Consider the following 21,829-nt stretch of genomic DNA (forward strand, 5'->3'; position numbering starts at 1 on the left):
AAGATAACTTACCTACCACTGCATGGAAAATGGCTCGCATTCTATCCTCCCATCCCGGAGCTGACGGAATCGTAAGGGTAGTCACCCTCCGGACATCACAAGGGACGTTCGTGGGACCGATTACAAAAATCTGTCTGCTATACATAGAGGACAATCTTGAACGCCAATGACTTCCTCGTTCAACAAAGGGCGATATGAAGAAATAGAAAGATCGAGCAATTTATGTTTTTTCGCACCCCCAAACCGCACCAACAAACTGGTGTCACAAACCTTATGTAACCAAATTAATGACCCTGGCTCAAATTGATGAACAATTATTTTACAAGCAATTATTATTCGCCTGACACACTCATCCACATTGAAAAATCTCCTGATAAAAGATACATGACGCCAACGGGACTCGAACCCGTGTCCCTTCGATTCGAAGGGACTTTTCAATGTGGATGAGTGTTTCAGGCGAATAATTATTGCTTGTAAAATAATTGTTACCCTTTGTGCTATGCATAAAAAATCGTGTCTTAAAACATTAGTTTACCAAAAATATTAATAATCAAATTGATGAACCCTCGTGCAAAACTGATGACCCCTCGTGCACAAGATTATTCTCATAGAAATCAAAACGTAGAGCCCATTCAGATGACATTCATTCGACGGCCGGCATAGTCCAGTGGTAACGCATTGGACTGCCATTCCGAAGGTCGCGGGTTCGAACCCGGCGTGCGCAAATAAATTTTATTTGATTAATTTGTGTTATTTCACAATTAATTAATTAAAATAATATATAGTATATTTGCGGCACGTTCCAGAGTGGAAGATACTACCAGTATCGCCCTGGTGTAAGACCACCATTCAGAATTGAAACGTTGCTCCAAATGGCTTTAGCCGTGTTTAGTGACTAGATCTGAATAGCCAGGTACTTCCCCACCTTCCTCTTTCCCTTCCCCACTCACCTTCAGCCTCACAACATCCCCCAATTGGGGATGCCATGGTCTCACTGGCTCCAGACGGGAGCAGTTGGGACTCTTGTGAGGTATTCACTGTAAAAAAAAAAAAAAAAAAAGATGAAGATAGAAGAAGAAGCAAATCAAGATTTGTGTTGTGTTTGTTAAAAACTAAATCCTTTATATTTTATATGTTTATTTGTTTTTCTTTCAATGATTTTAGAGTTAATATTAATGGCTATATGTATGTTATATTATATTATTTTGATCGAAGTATATTGAATTTTTTTTTTTCATTTATTTAGAAAAAATATTCACAAGAAATAAAAATATTTAAGATTTCATATCAGACATCACTTTTTTTGTTAACCCAATTTGTAGAGAAATATTCTCGGGTCAAACTAGGGAGCTAGTCTATGTGCTTATATATATAGATAATAATATGTATAGTTAGAAAAATGGAAAAATAATATTTTCAAAAATACTGTAAAATACTACAAAATATTGTACAATAAGAAAATTACATAGAAACAGAATATCAACAAAAATCAACGAAAAATCAACAAAAATATAAGCAACAATATAAGCAACAGAAATAAGCAACAGAATATATTTGAAAATCATCGATAAAAGTAAGTCAATCTTCTCTGTAAAAATACACCGAAAGTTTTTTGTTAAATTTAAAATAATTTTTCTCACTTTTTATTGTATCCGGTAAATCGTTAAATAACTTTGGGCCTATATATTCATGATGGTGTTGTGCAGCTGTCGTATTGCATCTAGGTACATACATGTTCCTAGATGTTCTAGGTCTTATACTTCGCGTTGAGGACCTTTCAGAATCTTTAAAAAACTTTTAAAATAGCATTTCTTTAAAATAGTTTTGAAATCGGTAGGACCTTAAATTTTTCAAAAAGTTCGTTTGATGGAAAAATTCTTGGTTTTTTAATAATAACTTTGATTATCATTTTTTGTTTTGTTACTATCGAATACAGATTATTCTTATAGATACAGTCCCCATGCGATTATTCCGTACTGCAACACTGACTGTACAAGAGCAAAGTAAACCATTTTAATATTTGAAAGATTTAGGATATTTCTTAGTTTTATAAAAATGTAAGTAAGTTTTATAATTTTTTTTACACAGTTTTTGATATGTTTCTTAAATTTCATGTTACTTTCTATAGTGATCCCTAGATATTTGACATCTGGGGTTTTCTTCAGGATTTTACAATTATTATCGTTACATTCTCCTCCTTTACACGAACGACTCTGCACTATCACGCTAATATTGGAATCTGTGACAGGATCATTAAGATAAAAGGTATATATGATGTTTTTTCTACATTAAGACTAAGTAAGTTATCATCAAACCATTCCTTCAATATGTTAATGTCAGCATTCGCAGCTATATTCACTTTTATCCATGTCATTCCTTCGATTTTAATGACTGTGTCATCGCATATGAGATGACACTTCCATTGAGGGAGAGTGAACATTTAATTGACATATATAAGGAAAAGTATAGGCCCAATTACTGTGCCTTGTGGAATTCCATATTCAAAAGACAAGGGTTCACTTATTCAAAATATTAATTATATACCATTATTGCCACTTTTGAAGTTTAGGTTATATTATTTATGAAAGGTTCTCGCCTCTGCTAGTAATTTGTTGTTAAGTTGCATCGCGTCGGTAAGAATAATTCCCGTATTTCTGCCTGTTGAATTTGAAGATTCAATGTATTTGTCAACAGTTTTTCATATAAAAGACTAGGTTTCTAAAAACTCTCTCTTGCTCTAAAACAACCAAAGGTTTCACCTTTCCTAAAAAACCACAGGAACCGGCCTGTATCTAGTGTATTTTAAATGTAAAAAGTGTCTATTCATGGTAAATGTGGATATAGTGATTCGGATTGTTCTAAAAAATAACAGAGTTTAATTTAAAAGGACCCTACAATTTATAACAGATTCTTTCCCAAATATGGAGGATGGGTGGGGGTTGAAACTTCCCATAACAATTATTTCAGAGTGTTCGTTATCTTGAATGATCGTATGTATTTTGGAAAGGTAGTTGGTCAAGTCGGTAAGGTTGTCCGCATGACATACCGGAATATAGACAGTCAGTATGCTTATTGTCCCTTCGTTGGTAGTTATCTGAATACCAGCAATGCGGTCATCTCCACAAGATATTACTGAAGCCTGCAGCTCGTTCCTCCAAAATACTGTGACTCCTCGATATGGGCCACGTAGCGGTCCGTTTGCAAAATCTACAGCAGAGGTACCCCATCCCTGGAAATTAGGATAAATTTTGGATAGATTCGACGTTTGGTCTTGAAATAACCACGTTTATCGTACAAATTTATAATGAAGATGACGTTTCTTTTATAACTTTTGCAGTTTATCGAAATTATCTTAATTTTGTTCTTTTCCATTGTACTTTCTTCAATAAATTTACGGAAAACAGTACCAGTCGGCCAAAATTCTTTGTTCGTGTAGGTTTTGAAATCCTTGGTATTGTCCACTTGAAAGATCAAAACTGAGTGGATTTCGTTGTATTATTTTTCTACTTGAATGTTACTTCATTTTATTTTACTATCGATAAAGATTCGAATATTATCCCCAGTTAGGCTATTGTCGAACCTCGACACAAAGAGCGTTGTTTTTAATTCTTGGAAATATTTCGACAAGCATAATATTATATTATTGACTTGGTTATGGTTATGTTAATGGCAGTGCTTAAATATAACCTATTTTGCTAAACATACTGCACAAGTATGTCGTATTTTGTAATCAAGCCGTATATCCTCACTGCATATTCCTTCGGGGAAAGGTAATTTTTGTTTGTAAAACCATTAGTCTAGTGAATTTCCACTCAAGACGCCTGCAGATGTAAGTACATCGACTTTTGTCATACCTACTGCAGTAAACCATCTCTGCATACCCTTTCGAAGACACATGGTTATATAATATGTAAATGTATGTAGCGTATATGAGCGTATATGTAAATGTATGTAGCATAGCCTCGCTTGTTGTGAACCGTGGAGCTACCTTCCTCCCAATCCCAACATTGTAAAACACGTTAAAATAAGTCCTAAGGTCCTAATCAGCTTGTTGGTGAGAAGAAAATGTTTGGAAATCTCAAAAGACAGTCTAGGCAGTCTTACACGATACGTTTTACAATGTCTTTCAATGTGTCTTTTTGTTTAAGGCGAAATATGTAGACTTGACCTGAAATTTGGCATTTTTGAGGCCAATTTTAGACGTATGGACACTTTTCTAGAAAAAAACACATCTGGATTTTGAAAGATCGTTATGTTATCTATAAAGTAAGATGTTAAATTTTGAAAAAAAATATTATTTTCATATCATAATAAAGTGTTACCGTTGGACGTTGCACAGATTTGTTGTATTTTCAAAGGTGAATTTTTTACAACAAATATTTCAAACCATATAATAATACAATATAAACAATCAATAAATTATCTATCATAAGTATGTGTAAGAGTTTTGTTTTTATTTCAAATAAAATTACTAATAAATAAATCCGAAAACGCGTTTTGTGACGAAAATCCCTCAATTTGACTATTTATTTATGGTCTTACAAATTGGTATAGTTCAGATTTTTTTACAAAAATAATTTACCAAGACATTATTGAAACATTAGAAATAATTTATGACCAAAAAATATATTCTTAAAGTATATAATAGTTATTAATTTCGATTCGCGTTTGTGCATTTTTATTAACTCGGCAGAAGACATAATTTTGTCATTCTCCGCCGCGACCGGGCGGCAAGCGGACGTGTAGTCCACGCCGGTCTAGTAAATAACATTTTATATAAATTCCTCGCTTAAAAATGGGGAGGATAATATCCTTGGAACAAAAGTTTTATTAGAAAACACAAATTACGAAATCAAAAGGAAGATATATTTAAAAAAAAAACGTAAGTGATATTTAATTATCCGTATACATTGTACGTACTTATATGCTACAGGGTCGTTCGAAAGAATCAGTCAGAATAAGCACATATTTTTTATAACATTTGTCGATAATTTTGTGTTGTTTAATTTCCAGGGAAAAGAATCAACTATGGACTATCAGGAGTTTATGTCTGTCATCGACGTTTCATGTATAAATTTTAAAACTTATGCCAAATTACGTGAAACTGTTTGTGATTGCTGGTCAAAAAGCGCCACGAACCAAATAAATTTTGATTCGTGATGTGCGATTCAAATCATTTTATTGTTCATAATTTCTATTTTACTGTCCAATTCACGACTACATTGATATAATTCAACATATTTAATATTTTTGTGTTACTTTTTGTCAATTTCATAATGTCATATTGTGAATTGAGCTTCTTGTTTTAGGAAAAAAGACGAGGTTATTTTTGACATACTAAACTATGATTTTTCAATCGAAATTTACCTCGTGAATTTAATAACATTTCGAAAATTAGACGAGTTAGGTCGCTCCATTAACCATGAAAACAAATACATATTATGCAATCGCATAACTATATATGTAGGTAGGTACCGTAGAAAATAGTTGGAAATAAAACCTAGTTTTAATATATATACTACTTCAGTTGTAAGGAATAAACCCTCTTTTCAATTGCAGTTCGTGTTTACACTTTGCTCTTGCAAAAAAACTAAAAAAAACCTCCGAATTCGTGTGCAAACAGTATTTATATGGAAAATTTAAGTGCCAAAAAAGTTTATTTGATAAAACAGTAATAAAATAATACTATTCTAGCGGATTCTAAACATTTTTATCGAAAGTTTTAAAACAACCTAAGATTGTGTGTTTGTTCTCACTGAAATGTCCATCCCACCGATGCCTGATGAATGCTGCCATCGGCGTAAAAAAAGAATGCTGGATAAGATGACGTCCCCATCACAAAAAAAGGCCTCGGGAATGATTTCTCCAGTGGTTGAAGATGAGGAATCTGACGGAGCATCGGACTATTCCGACGTGTCTGAAAATGATAGTGAAATCCCAGTGTCCTCAGTCCAGATACTGAACGACACTGAAGCAAGTCTAAGAGCACTCCAAGATGTCCTTGCTGAAAAGCAGTCAAGAGTCTCAAAGGATCAACAACTGCGGATAAGCGCATATGTATCCGCTGTATTCAGATCAGTTTCACAGCTGTTATTGGAACGAGAGGGTTTCAAAGCTGATCTGGCAACAGTCAATGCCAAATTAATAGTGGCAAAGGGAGAGATCGCGATTGAAAAAGCAGAAAACCAACACAGGTTAGAAAAAATATTGCAGTTGGAGTCAGATCTAGGACCAGTGATGCGTAGAGTAGCCGATGCCACGGAAGCAAGCCTATCGTTTGCCGATATTGTGAAAAATGGCCCACAGAAGATGATACCATCAATCAACCGCTCAGGACTTAACGTTGGGACCCCCAAACCTGCTGTATGCATCTTCCCAAAGCTGGATTCTACAAAAGATAGCGACGATACGAAACAGCTACTAAAAGATACATTACGACCATCAGAACTTGGAATCCGTGTGACGGGTATTAGGAGAATCAGAAACAAAGGCGTTGTAATCCATACTGCAACACAAGAAGATCAGGATAAAATACTGAAAACCCCATGTATAGCAAACTCGGACACTCTAAGCGCTCGATTACCAACAAAACGGCTTCCAAGGGTGATTTTCTTCAACGTTCCTCGTGACCTAACGGACGAGTGCTTCCTAAAAAATGCCTTAGCAGGAGCCCAGGACAAAGCAGGCCTAGATTTCGCAGTAAAAAGTTGCAAGCTAAGTCACCTTGCTGGCGCTCGAACTGGATCAACTTGCCACCGGGTCTTCGAGGTTCCTGCCCACATTCGTCACGTGCTGGTGGAGCAGGGGAAAGTCTTTGTGGACTGGAATGTGTGCCGTGTTCGTGACTTCATTGGACTTACAGTGTGCTCCAAGTGCCAAATGATCGGACATTCCTTCAAGTTTTGCAAGGACCAGCAAAGATGTGGACACTGCGCAGGCGAAGGTCACGCCCGGATAAACTGCCCAAAAGCCGCCGCCGAGCCTGTCTGCGCCACCTGTACAAGATTTGGGAAGCCCGCTGCACATCCGACTGGAGACAAGGACTCCTGCCCGGCCTACAAGGCTGCCCTTGCCAAGGACTTTGCAACTATTGATTATGGCGTCTAATTACATTGAAGAAGATGACGAGGTAGATTACGAAAATACTCATAATTTCTGTGATTGGCTAAAGTTTCATAGCAACTACAATATGGAAAATATTAATATTGTTCAGTTGAATGTTAGATCGATTTATAAATACTGGGATACTTTGAATGTCTACTTAAATACTTGTTGGAAGCATATTCATGTGTTAATGTTATGTGAAACGGCTATAACACCGAATCTTGTCTGTCTGTATAATATTCCTGGATTTAATTGTTACAACTATTGCCGAACTAAAAAATCTGGAGGAGGTATATTGCTATATGTTCGAAATGAATTCACATTTCAACAGAAAACAATAGAAACAAATCATTTTGAATGTGTGCTTGGCTCTATGACACTTCCAAACAAGAGTATTTTAAACATCATAGCAATATACCGCCCCCCCAACTCTAGCCAACCACAATTTCTTAATGAAATATCTGCCATTCTGCATACTATAAGCCCCAAAGAAAATGTTTTACTTATAGGAGATATTAATCTAGACTTGTTAAATTGTCAAAACCCTATTATTATGGCATATGAAAATATAATGTCGGATAATTATTTAAACAAATGTATTTGTGACGTAACTAGAGAAGCAGTTTTAGCAGGAAAAGTTACTCGTACTTGTTTAGACCACATATTTGTCCGATTTAACAGTGGATGTAAACAAAGCGATTCTCTTTCCTCATGTGTATGTAATAATATTACTATAGCGGATCACTTTTTAACTGCAGTTAATATTAAATATAGTGCAAGGAAAGAAGCCCCAGAACACGGGGAAAGAATTTCGTTTTTATCGCAAAACAAAATCGACAAAAACATTCATAATTTTAAGTGGCACTCCTTGCTTGAGGAACAAGATTGCAATATACTATATAGTAAAATTAAAAACAACTTTAAGAATTTGTATGAACAGAGTAAAATCGTTATGAATTATAAACCCAAAAAAAGACCTCTGTCAATAAAACCTTGGATAACTTCTAATATCTTAGAAAACATTAAAAAAAAAGATTCATTGTACAGAAGGTGGAAGAATTTTCCTAGCAATCAATTCTTTGAATTGGAATATAAAACTTTCAGAAATAAGGTGACAAAAGAAATTATTAAATGTAAGTCTACCTTTTTTAACAATAAATTCAAAAATTATTTTGGAAATACAAAAAAAACTTGGGATGAAATAAATAAATTATTAGGACGCAAGTCCAAAAGTAGTTGTGATGAAATAATCTCGAAATATATGTTAAATACGAATAATGAAGAAACCGTAGCAGATAAGTTTGTTGAATATTTTACAAATAGTGTTAGCTCTATGATACATAAATGTGATTATTTAGCATCGACCGTCAGGCCAAATGAAGTGCAACATAGTATGTACCTACCCAGAGCTACCTGCCAAGAAATCAATATTATTGTTAGCAAATTAAACAATTCAAAGTCACCAGGGATTGACAACATTCGAATGTTTGACATTAAGACACATATTAATATTTTAGGGCCTGTTATAACACACTTTATCAATTTAATTTTATCGCAAGCAGTAATACCAGATGAACTAAAAAGTAGCATCATTAGGCCAATTTACAAAGGGGGCAAACATACAGATATTCAAAATTATAGGCCAATAAGCATATTGCCAGCACTAGAAAAAATACTTGAAAAATACATTTCCATAAAACTTAATAAATATCTAGAATCTTTCTCTTTGTTGGATCCCAACCAATATGGATTTCAAAAGAAAAAAAGTACGGAAATGCTGCTTCAGGAATTTTCAAATCACATAAATTATGAATTAAATCTAAAAAAACAAGTTTTGGTTTTATTCATAGATAACTCTAAGGCATTTGATACCATTGATACAAATAAACTATTAGAAACACTGGAGGCAATAGGAATTAGAGGAAAGCTGCTAGTTTTATTAAAAAACTTACTAACTGATCGACAAATAAGAGTAAAAATTCTTAAAAAATTTAGCAAAAGAAAATATATCTCAACAGGTGTTGCACAGGGGTCAATTCTAGGGCCAACCCTTTATATTATTTATGTCTCAATTATGAGAAAATTGTTTTCATTTGTTAAACATTTTGTATATGCAGACGATACGGCGCTCGTAATATCGCACGAAGATCTGGTTACTGCAATGAACCTTATGCAACATGATTTTATTGCCCTACTGAAATGGTCGCATGATGCAGGCCTCTTTATAAACGCCAAAAAAACTAAAATTATGCACATCAGATCTCCACACGCCAGATGTAATGTAATTCCTTCATTATATACACACACATTTGACTGCATACATAAAAATGTTGCACAGCCCTGTTCATGTGAAACCATTGATTTTGTCAAAAGTTATGTATATTTGGGTGTTACTATTGACTGCTACATGAAATGGGATGTACAAATTGCTAATGTTTGTAAACGTCTACGAGCTATTGTGGGTAGGATTTATAAAATAAAATATTTCGTGCCTATGAGTACTTTAAAGTTAATCTACTTATCTCTGGCTGAATCCACTATACGTTATGGAATTACTTCTTGGGGACATTCTTGTAAAACTAATATAAGCTATATACAAACATTACAAAACTCCATTATAAAATTGTTAATCCATAAATATGACAATCAACACAGAAGTAACATTAAATTAATATACAAGTCTCTGAATATTTTACCTGTCAGAGGATTATTGTTTTATAATATTGTAAGTCAACATGTTATATTGTCTGATTCATTGTATAGGGAAAGAGTTTGCCATAAACATAACACAAGATTCACTCAAAATGAAGGACTGGTAGTTCCGATATGTACTAATAAATATGGTGAAAGAACTTTAAACTATATAGTACCCAAAATGTTTAACTTATTACCAATGACAATTAAAAATAATAACATGTATACTGCTAATGTTAAATATAATCTAAGGAAATGGTTATTGGATAATAATGATCTATACTGATGCCCCTGAAATGGAATTCATATTCTTAGAAAATGGAAAAAACAATTATTTTGTAATACCTGACTACCTACCTCTATTTATGAAACTATTGATGTACTTGTTGATAATACTAATTTGTTCATACATTTATTTTTACTTGCTTATTTTATAAGGCTTTTATGTTTTATGTTGATAATACTAATTTGTTCATACATTTATTTTTACTTGCTTATTATATAAGGCTTTTATGCTGCTATTTAAACTTTTCTGCAATGTAACCAATTTATGTAATTATGTACCGTTCAAATTGTATCTTATGAATGTATAAATGTTGTCTCTATGTCCCTGCTGACAAACTACATAAGTAGTTTAGCGGGTTTAAATGTGAATAAATAAAAAAAAAAAAAAAATGTCATACGTATCAAATCAAGTAATAATTTAAAGATAAGTATGTATTGAGTAAAACAAAAGATTTTTACTCACTTTTGGAAAACCTATGTAAAATAAATTTAAAAAAATCAAATTAAACAAATATTTGAAATTTTTTATATCTACCATGTCAACGCACTGCATTTGTATTTATTTATGTTTACGCACTCCGACGTATAATTTACAAATATGTATGTAACTACTTATTAGGAAGAAATCTACAACCGAGAATACAAAAACAATATTTGTTATTTCATCGGAACCATGCTGTAGTTTTTGTCAGCCGCGCAGGTGTTTGGGTCGCAGTAGAATAAATTCGGTATTTCTGTCTCGTTCTAAAAAAACGTCCAATCGCGAGACCGTCTTTTAACGAAATTTGAATTCTCGTCCGCTGGTTAAGACGCCTTTATTAATATTTGGATTGGATAGCGCCGTTTTTTTTTCAAAATCACCTCAAGGGCGCTGTAAAACCATATAATACATTTCTCCAATGATCTATGTTATTACTAACTATATATGGAGATAATATACAGTGGTAGGCCACTTGAGATAAACACTTAATTAACATTGTTGTGTGATGGTTTAATCATATTTTACGATGTTTTATGGTTAATATTAATGTTTTATCAGTCTGCCTACAGCTGATGATGTTGCTGATGTGACAAAACACGTTAACATCTCCTTCGGCATCTAGCTCAGAATCATACTTAAATAAATTGCTGCTGTTCTTATACTTACCAATTCGTATGTTCTGCCTTCTCGTCAATTCGTGCCGCTTGGGTGGGGACAAGGAGGTGAATTTAATTAATAGCATCTATTAATTATGAGTCTCTATTATAATTGGGTTTATCAAGTGTTAATACTAAATCTAAATTATACCTAGATCTACTTACATCTATAACTTAACTAGTTGTCATATGGTTCGGATTACTTCTCCACTATTCACATTGTCATTGTTCACAGTTACTACACTGTTGTCACTGAGTTGGTTCTGTTCGTTGGCCTTAGTAAGGCCGAAGTCCTAGATGGCAGCTTCTGCAGTTCTCCAACTCAGGCCTCCCGGCCACGTCTGATCACCGCACTTTCTTTGCCTCACGCTCAGCATTACGTGGCTGGGCGGAGGATAACATATCTTGAAAATCACTTTCTCTAACTCGACTGTAACTTCTTCATCCACCGCCCAGCATCACACCACTCCTGTCTCTGTCTCCTCTCTCTCCCGCCTCGATCTTGACGGTCATTCTTTCTTGAGCTCGTAGGACCTGTCGCCCTACCCCGCACTTCTCACTTATTTCTTTACAACCAACGTCTGTCAACACTTTATTTGTCTTTGGGCGCACACTTCGGGACATACTCAGTTTAACGTTTAAATTTATTTTTGACGAAATTTGATTCGTCACAATGATCTAAGAGTTGACTGCCACACACCAGTGTTTTCCGGGACGCATAGTTCAGAGATGTAGGGTGGGGCCATTTCATTGATGGATTTATACACCATCCAGCACAGTTTGTACTGGATTCTTTCAGGGCACTTGAGCCAGTGAGGGTTACGAAGGTGTTTTGAAATGTGCGAATATTTTGAAACCCCGGTTATGAGCCGTGCTGCTGCATTAAAGGCTGGCATAAATGCCGTTGCAGTAATCGAGACGTGAGACTACGTAAAAGTTGAAAAGTAGTTTTGTTGCTTCTGTAGGAAGGTTTCTTCGGACAGACTTGAGTTGTCTTAGGTGAAAAAAACCGGTGCTTTTACAGTCCTATTTATTTGACTTTTAAACGAAAAGACTGAATCTAAATTGACACCGAAAAGTTTGACTGTTGTTTTTGGGATGATATCGCTGCCGGAAATAGTAATAGGTGAATTTTCTATGAAATGTTGACGTTTGTTTGTGGCTGCCCAGAGAAACTCAGTCTTACGTACAAGCTTCAGCTTGTTTGAAGACATCCAACGAGTTATTGCTTCTAGACATTCAGTTATACGGATCTTGAGACTATTGATTTCATTTGGAGCGCAGTGAAAATAAACTTGCTGATCGTCAGCATAGCAGTGAGATAAGAGATCAAATGACTCGATTATTTTGGCGACATCATTTGTAAAAAGGATGAAGAGAAGTGGACCCAAAACGGATCCCTGGGGTACCCCTGAAGAAAGTGTTGCGAAGTTGGACAATTTATTTCCAACCCTCACGGCTTGTAAGCGATTGGATAAATAGGATACCAGCCAATTTTTATGTCGGAATTCAAACCAAATGTTTCCTCTAATCTCCTAATGAGGAATTCATGATCAATCGTGTCAAACGCTGCACTCATGTCTAGGAGTGAGATAAGTCGTTGGGTTAATCATGTTTTACGATGTTTTACCATCTACCGCCTGGGGTTTTCAATGATGTTATCTAAATTTTACTATGTTTTACAAGGTTTTATCTGGTTGTACGATGTTTTACATCTTCTGTCATATATTTGACTAGTTTTTACGGTTCGTAATGATCTTTGGCATACATTTGACTTCAGAAACGGTTTAAAATGATGTTGTACCATATTTTACGACGATTAAGATGGAAACACATTATTAAAACCCGACGCGACCCGATGAAACGCGATGCGTGTTGAGTCGAATCAAATGTATTGTTTTCTATAGACCAGAATCACACTATGAACATCCGACATGGCGTCGCGTCGGATGTTCATAGTGTGATTCTAGTCATAAGAAAACAATACATTTGATTCGACTCAACACGCATCGCGTTTCATCGGGTCGCGTCTGGTTTTAATAATGTGTTTCCACCTTTAATCAATTAATCGGCATATTTTCACGGTATTCTATCATTTTTATGAGTTCATTGCGGACGGATTGCCTTTTTGCCATAATTTTATCAGATTTTCAAGGTTTTACCATACAACACCGTCTTCCACCATACATTTCTATGTTTTACCATACAATACCGTCTTCCACCATACATTTCAGTGTTTTAAAATATTTTATCGTCTTTCACCTTTTGCAAGGTCAACCACATTTTATCGTCTTTCACCATACTTTTTTCTGTTTTACCAAATTTTATCCGTCAGACTTTAAAACTTTTCGTATTTTGTACTGTTTTTCGAGGTATTTTTGGCTTTTACGTTTTTTTCCATAATCAACTACATTTTTCAAGGTTTTATCACGTTGTACGACGATTTACCGTCTGTCAACATATATTTGGCTACGGTTTATGGTTTTTAGTGGTATTTGAACATATTTTACTGTGTTTTTAAAGTTAAAATTATGTTGTATGATGTTTTACCGCTTCCCGTACGTCTTTCGACTACGTTCAACTGATTTAAGAGATATATTACCATATTTGTCTACGTTTTTCATGGTTTTATCATATTGTACGGTTAGTATTGATGTTTTATCATATTGTACGGATAGTATTGATGTTTTATCATATTGTACGGTTAGTATTGATGTTTTATCGAATTGTACGGTTAGTATTGATGTTTTATCATATTGTACGGTTAGTATTGATGTTTTATCATATTTTACGATGTTTTACGTCTTTCGCCAAGCATTTGACTAGATTACATGGTTATAAATGAAGTTCTACCATATTTTATGATAAATTCATCGGTTAAACCAATAAATCGGCATATTATTACGGTACTCTATCATTTTTATGAGTTAGTTACGGACGAGGTCTTTTAACCACAATCTTATCATATTTTCAAGATTTTTATCATATTTGACCGTCTTCCACCATGCATTTTCTATGTTTTATCATATTTTTCCGTCTTCCACCATGCATTTATATGTTTTACCATATTTTTCCGTCTTTCACCATGCATTTCTTTGTTTTACTATATTTTTCCGTCTTCCACCATGCATTTCTATGTTTAACCATATTTTTCCGTCTTTCACCATGCATTTCTATGTTTTACAATATTTTACGGTCTTCCACCATGCATTTCTATGTTTTACCATATTTTGCCGTCTTCCACCATGCATTTCTATGTTTTACAATATTTTTTCGTCTTCCACCATGCATTTCAATGTTTTACAATATTTTTTCGTCTTCCACCATGCATTTCTATGTTTGACAATATTTTTTCGTCTTCCACCATGCATTTCTATGTTTTACCATATTTTTTCGACTTCCACCATGCATTTCTATGTTTTACCATATTTTGCTGTCTTCCACCATGCATTTCTATGTTTTACCATATTTTACCGTCTTCCACCATGCATTTCTATGTTTTACCATATATTGCCGTCTTCCACCATGCATTTCTATGTTTTACCATATTTTACCGTCTTGCACCAATTATGTGAATGTTTTACTAAATCTAATCGTCTTGCACCATATATTTGTATGTTTTTCCACATTTTACCGTCTTCCACTATATATTTGTATGTTTAACCACATTTAACCGTCTTCCACCATACATTTGTATCTTAAACCACATTTTACCGTTTTCCACCAAAAATCTAATGTTTTACAACATTTAACCAACTTCCACTATAAATTTGTATGTTTTTCCACATTTTACCGTCTTCCACAATACATTTGTATGTTTTACCAAATTTTACCGTCTTCCAAAATAAATTTGTATATTTTACCACATTTAACCGTCTTGCACCAATTATGTGAATGTTTTACCACATTTAACCGTCTTGCACCAATTATGTGAATGATTTACTAAATCTAATCGTCTTGCACCATATATTTGTATGTTTTTCCACATTTTACCGTCTTCCACTATATATTTGTATGTTTAACCACATTTAACCGTCTTCCACCATACATTTATATGTTTTAACACATTTTACCGTCTTCCAACATAAATTTGTAAATTTTACCACATTTAACCGTCAAGCACAAACATGTGTATGTTTTACCAAATTTAATCGTCTTGCACCATATATTTGTATGTTTTTCCACATTAAACCGTCTCCCACTATATATTTGTATATTAATCCACATTTAACCGTCTTCCACCATAAATTTGTATGTTTGACCACATTTTACCGTCTTCCAACATAAATTTGTATATTTACCACATTTAACCGTCTTGCACCTACTATGTGAATGTTTTACTAAATTTTTTCGTCTTGCACCATATATTTGTATGTTTTAACAGATTTTACCGTCTCCCACTATATATTTGTATGTTTTACCACATTTAACCGTCTTCTACCATACATTTGTATGTTTTACCACATTTTACCGTCTTCCAACATAAATTTGTATATTTTACCACATTAAACCGTCTTGCACCAATTATGTGAATGTTTTACTAGATTTAATCGTCTTGCACCATATTCTTGTATGTTTTTCCACATTTTACCGCCTTTTTCCATACATTTGTATGTTTTACCAACATTTTACCGTCTTCTTTCATACATTTGTATGTTTTACCACATTTTACCATCTTCCACCATACATTTCTCTGTTTTACACTTTTTTATCCGATTTTGGTATTTTTACTGTATTTTACATTTTTTTAAGCACACGTTATCATTTTTCATAGTGTTTTTCTACGGTTGACCTGTTATCATTAATTTATACCGTATTTCCCAAGTTTAATAATGATTTATCACATTTAAAATTGTTTCAATGTCCTTTATGAAATTTCGCTATGTTTTTTCAAGTTTTATTAAAATGGCGAGATATTTTGTAGAAACATCGTTAAAAAGGTATAACATTGTTAAAGTTCATAAAATACGGTGAAAAGTGATAAGATGTGCTCAATTTTGGAAAAAAATGGTAAAATGAAAAAAAATCGAAAAAAAAGAGAACACGTTACCAATAGAACTTTTGTGAAAAGAAAATATAAAAAAACTCAAAAAAGAGGTAAAAAAAGAGTGAATACGGTCAAACACGGCCAAACACTGTAAAAAACGGAAAATATATTGTCAAATATAGTTAAAGATGACTATGCACGACAAAAAGTCAGGATATTTTTACACGGTACACTTTCTAAAAGAAAAACGTTAAAATGAGATAAAAGTTGGTAAAACATTGAAACGTGTGGTGGTAGACGTTGAAATACGGTAAAAAATAGTGAAAAAAGGTCTTAAATAGAAAAACACTGTGAAGAATGATAAATTGTGGAAAAATAATTTAAAACATGGAAGAAATTCTAAAATTTGATAAAATACGGTAAAACAGAGAAAATTATGGTGGAAGACGGAAAAATTCGGTAAAAATAGTGAAAACAGGTTTCACATAGTTAAACATTGTGTAGAACGAAAACACGTGCTAAAATATTGTTTAACACAGTCAAAATGCTGAAATGGGGTAAAAGATTGTAAAACATAGAAACTTGTGGTGCCGGACGGAAACAGACTGTGAAATATGGAAAAAAATGGTCTAAAAAATTATGAAACAAAATTAACTAATAAAAAAAGTGGTACGCTGTACTTCAAATACTCCAAAACCTAAAATACTGTCTGATCGGCATTTCTTGTGTCCGATCGGACATTTCAATGTCCCATCGGACATTTCTAGTAGAATTAGACTAGAAATGTCCGATAGGACATATCGTGCTATTATTTTTTTAATCAATTGCGAATGAAGCCTTTTTTACCATAATTTTATCAGATTTTCAAGGTTTTAATACAACTCATCGTCTTCCATCATTCATTTGTATGTTTTACCACATTTTATTGTCTTCCACCACACATTTGTATATTTTACCATATTTACCGTCTTCCACCAAACATTTGTATGATTTACAACATTTTACAGTCTTCCACAATTCATTTGTATGTTTTACCCCATTTTTCCGTCTTCCAACATTAATTTGTATATTTTACAACATTTAACCGTCTTCCACCATTCATTTGTATGTTTTCCCACATTTTACTGTCTTCCACCACACATTTGTATATTTTACCATATTTACCGTCTTCCACCAAACATTTGTATGATTTACAACATTTTACCGTCTTCCACCATACATTTGTATGTTTTTCCCCATTTTACCGTCTTCCAACATTAATTTGTATATTTTACCACATTTAACCGTCTTGCACCAATTATGTGAATGTTTTACTAAATCTAATCGTCTTGCACCATATATTTGTATGTTTTTCCACATTAAATCGTCTCCCACTATATATTTGTATATTTATCCACATTTAACCGTCTTCCACCATAAATTTGTATGTTTTACCACATTTTACCGTCTTCCAACATAAATTTGTATATTTTACCACATTTAACCGTCTCGCCCCAATTATGTGAATGTTTTAGTAAATCTAATCGTCCTGCGCCATATATTTGTATGTTTATCCACATTTGACCGATTTCCACTATATATTTGTATGTTTTACCACATTTAACCGTCTTCCACCATACATTTGTATGTTTTACCTCATTTTACCGTCTTCTTCCATGCATTTGTATTTTTTACCACATTTTACCGTCTTCCAAAATAAATTGGTTTATTTTACCACATTTAACCGTCTCGCACCAATTATGTGAATGTTTTACTAAATTTAATCGTCTTGCACCATATTCTTGTATGGTTGTATGGTTTACCACATTTTACCATCTTCCACCATACATTTCTCTGTTTTACGTTTTTTTATAAGATTTTAGTATTTTCACTGTATTTTACATTTTTTTAGCACACGTTATTATTTTTCATAGTGTTTTTCTACGTTTGACGTGTTATCATTAATTTATACCCTATTTCCCAAGTTTCATAATGATTTATCACATTTAAAATTGTTTCAATGTCCTTTATGAAATTTCGCTACGTTTTTTCACGTTTTACTATTATGGCGAGATATTTTGTAGAAACATCGTTCAAAATTATAAAATTGTAAAAGTTCGTAAAATACGGCGAAAAGTGATAAGATGTGCTAAATTTTGGAAAAAAATGGTAAAATCACAAAAAATCGAAAAAAATGACAACACGTTAACCAATAGAATTTTTGTGAAAAGAAAATATAAAAAACTCAAAAAAGAGGTAAAAAAAGAGTTAATACGCTCAAACATGGCCAAACACTGTTAAAAACGGAAAAAAATTTGTCAAGTATAGTTAAAGATGACAATGAATGACAAAAAGTCAGGATATTTCTACAATGTACACTTTCTAAAAGATAAACGTTAAAATGAGATAAAAGTTGGTAAAACATTGAAACGTGTGGTGGTAGACGTTGAAATACGGTAAAAAATAGTGAAAAAAGGTCCTAAATAGAAAAACACTGTGAAGAATGATGAATTGTGGCGAAAAAATTTAAAACACGGTAGAATTTCTAAAATTGGATAAAATACGGTAAAACAGAGAAAATTATGGTGGAAGACGGAAAAATACGGTAAAAATAGTGAAAACAGGTTTCACATAAGTAAACATTGTGAAGAATGAAAACACGTGCTAAAATATTGTTTAACACAGTCAAAATGCTAAAATGGGGTAAAAGATTGTAAAACATAGAAACTTATGGTGCCGGACGGAAACAGACTGTGAAATATGGAAAAAAATGGTCTAACAATTATGAAAAAAAATTAACTAATCAAAAAAGTGGTACGCTGTACTTCAAATACTCCATAACCTAAAATACTGTCTGATCGGCATTTCTTGTGTCCGATCGGACATTTCAATGTCCCATCGGACATTTCTAAAGTCCGATCGGACATTTAAATGTCCCATCGGACATTTCTAAAGTCCGATCGGACATTTAAATGTCCCATCGGACATTTTAAGTGTCCGATCGGACATTTAAATGTCCCATCGGACATTTCTAGTGTACGATCGGACATTTCAATGTCCCATTGGACATTTCTAGTAGAATTAGACTAGAAATGTCCGATAGGACATTTTGTGCTATCATTTTTTTAGTCTATTGCGAACGAAGCCTTTTTTAAAATAATTTTATCAGATTTTCAAGTTTTTAATACAACTCATCGTCTTCCATCATTCATTTGTATGTTTTACCACATTTTATTGTCTTCCACCACACATTTGTATATTTTATCATATTTACCATCTTCCACCAAAAATTTGTATGATTTACAACATTTTACCGTCTTCCACCATACAATTGTATGTTTTACAACATTTTACCGTCTATCGCCATACATTTGTATGTTTTACCCCATTTTTCCATCTTCCAACATTAATTTGTATATTTACAACATTTAACCGTCTTCCACCATTCATTTGTATGTTTTCCCACATTTTATAGTCTTCCACCACACATTTGTATATTTTACCATATTTACCGTCTTCCACCAAAAATTTGTATGATTTACAACATTTTACCGTCTTCCACTATACATTTGTATGTTTTTCCCCATTTTACCGTCTTCCAACATTAATTTGTATGTTTTACCTCATTTAACCGTCTTGCACCAATTATGTGAATGTTTTACTAAATCTAATCGTCTTGCACCATATTTTTGTATGTTTTACCACATTTAACCGTCTTCCACATTACATTTGTATGTTTTACCACATTTTACCGTCTTCTTCCATAAATTTGTATGTTTTACCCCATTTTACCGTCTTCTACCATACATTTGTATGTTTTACCACATTTTACCCTTCTTCCATACATTTGTATGTTTAACCCCATTTTACCGTCTTCCGCCATTTATTTGTATGTTTTAAAAATTTTACCGTCTTCCAAAATAAATTTGTATGTGAATGTTTTACAAAATCTAATCGTCTTGCACCATATATTTGTATGTTTTTCCACATTTTACCGATTTCCACTATATATTTGTATGTTTTACCACATTTAACCGTCTTCCACCATACATTTGTATGTTTTACCTCATTTTACCGTCTTATTCCATGCATTTGTATGTTTTACCACATTTTACCGTCTTCTAACATAAATTTGTATGTTTTACCCCATTTTACCGTCTTCTACCATACATTTGTATGTTTTACCACATTTTACCCTTCTTCCATACATTTGTATGTTTAACCCCATTTTACCGTCTTCCGCCATTTATTTGTATGTTTTAAAAATTTGACCGTCTTCCAAAATAAATTTGTATGTGAATGTTTTACAAAATCTAATCGTCTTGCACCATATATTTGTATGTTTTTCCACATTTTACCGATTTCCACTATATATTTGTATGTTTTACCACATTTAACCGTCTTCCACCATACATTTGTATGTTTTACCTCATTTTACCGTCTTATTCCATGCATTTGTATGTTTTACCACATTTTACCGTCTTCTAACATAAATTGGTTTATTTTACCACTTTTAACCGTCTCGCACCAATTATGTGAATGTTTTACTAAATCTCATCGTCTTGCACCATATATTTGTATGTTTTTCCACATTTTACCGATTTCCACTATATATTTGTATGTTTTACCACATTTAACCGTCTTCCACCATACATTTGTATGTTTTACCTCATTTTACCGTCTTCTCCCATGCATTTGTATGTTTTACCACATTTAACTGTCTTCCACCTTACATTTGTATGTTTTACCACATTTTACCGTCTTCCAAAATAAATTCGTATATTTTACCACTTTTAACCGTCTTGCACCAATGATGTGAATGGTTTACCAAATTCAATCGTCTTGCTCCATATATTTGTATGTTTTTCCACATTTTACCGTCTTCTTCCATACATTTGTCTGTTTTACCACATTTTACCATCTTCCACCATACATTTCTCTGTTTTACCCTTTTTTATCCGATTTTAGTATTTTTAATGTATTTTACATTTTTTTAGCACACGTTATCATTTTTCATAGTGTTTTTCTACGTTTGACCTGTTATCATTAATTTATACCGTATTTCCCAAGTTTCATAAAGGTTTATCACATTTCATATATTTTTAATGTCCTTTATAAAATTTCGCTATATTTTTTCACGTTTTACTATTGTTGCGAGATATTTTGTAGAAACATCGTTAAAAAGTATTACATTGTAAAAGTACGTAAAATACGGCGAAAAGTGATAAGATGTGCTAAATTTTGGAAAAAAATGGTAAAATGACAAAAAATCGAAAAAAATGAGAACACGTTAACCAATAGAACTTTTGTGAAAAGAAAATATAAAAAACTCAAAAAAGAGGTAAAATAAGAGTAAATACGGTCAAACATGGCCAAACACTGTAAAAAACGGTAAATATATTGTCAAATATAGTTAAAGATGACAATGGACGACAAAAAGTCAGGATATTTTAACACGGTACACTTTCTAAAAGAAAAACGTTAAAATGAGATAAAAGTTGGTAAAACATTGAAACGTGTGGTGGTAGACGTTGAAATACGGTAAAAAATAGTGAAAAAAGGTCCGAAATAGAAAAACACTGTGAATAATGATAAATTGTGGCAAAATAATTTAAAACCGGAAAAAAATGGCCGAAAAAATTA

The sequence above is a fragment of the Hesperophylax consimilis genome, chromosome 18 (genome assembly GCF_061612785.1).
Source record: "Hesperophylax consimilis isolate HC1 chromosome 18, BYU_Hcon_1.0, whole genome shotgun sequence".
In the NCBI taxonomy this organism is placed as follows: domain Eukaryota; kingdom Metazoa; phylum Arthropoda; class Insecta; order Trichoptera; family Limnephilidae; genus Hesperophylax; species Hesperophylax consimilis.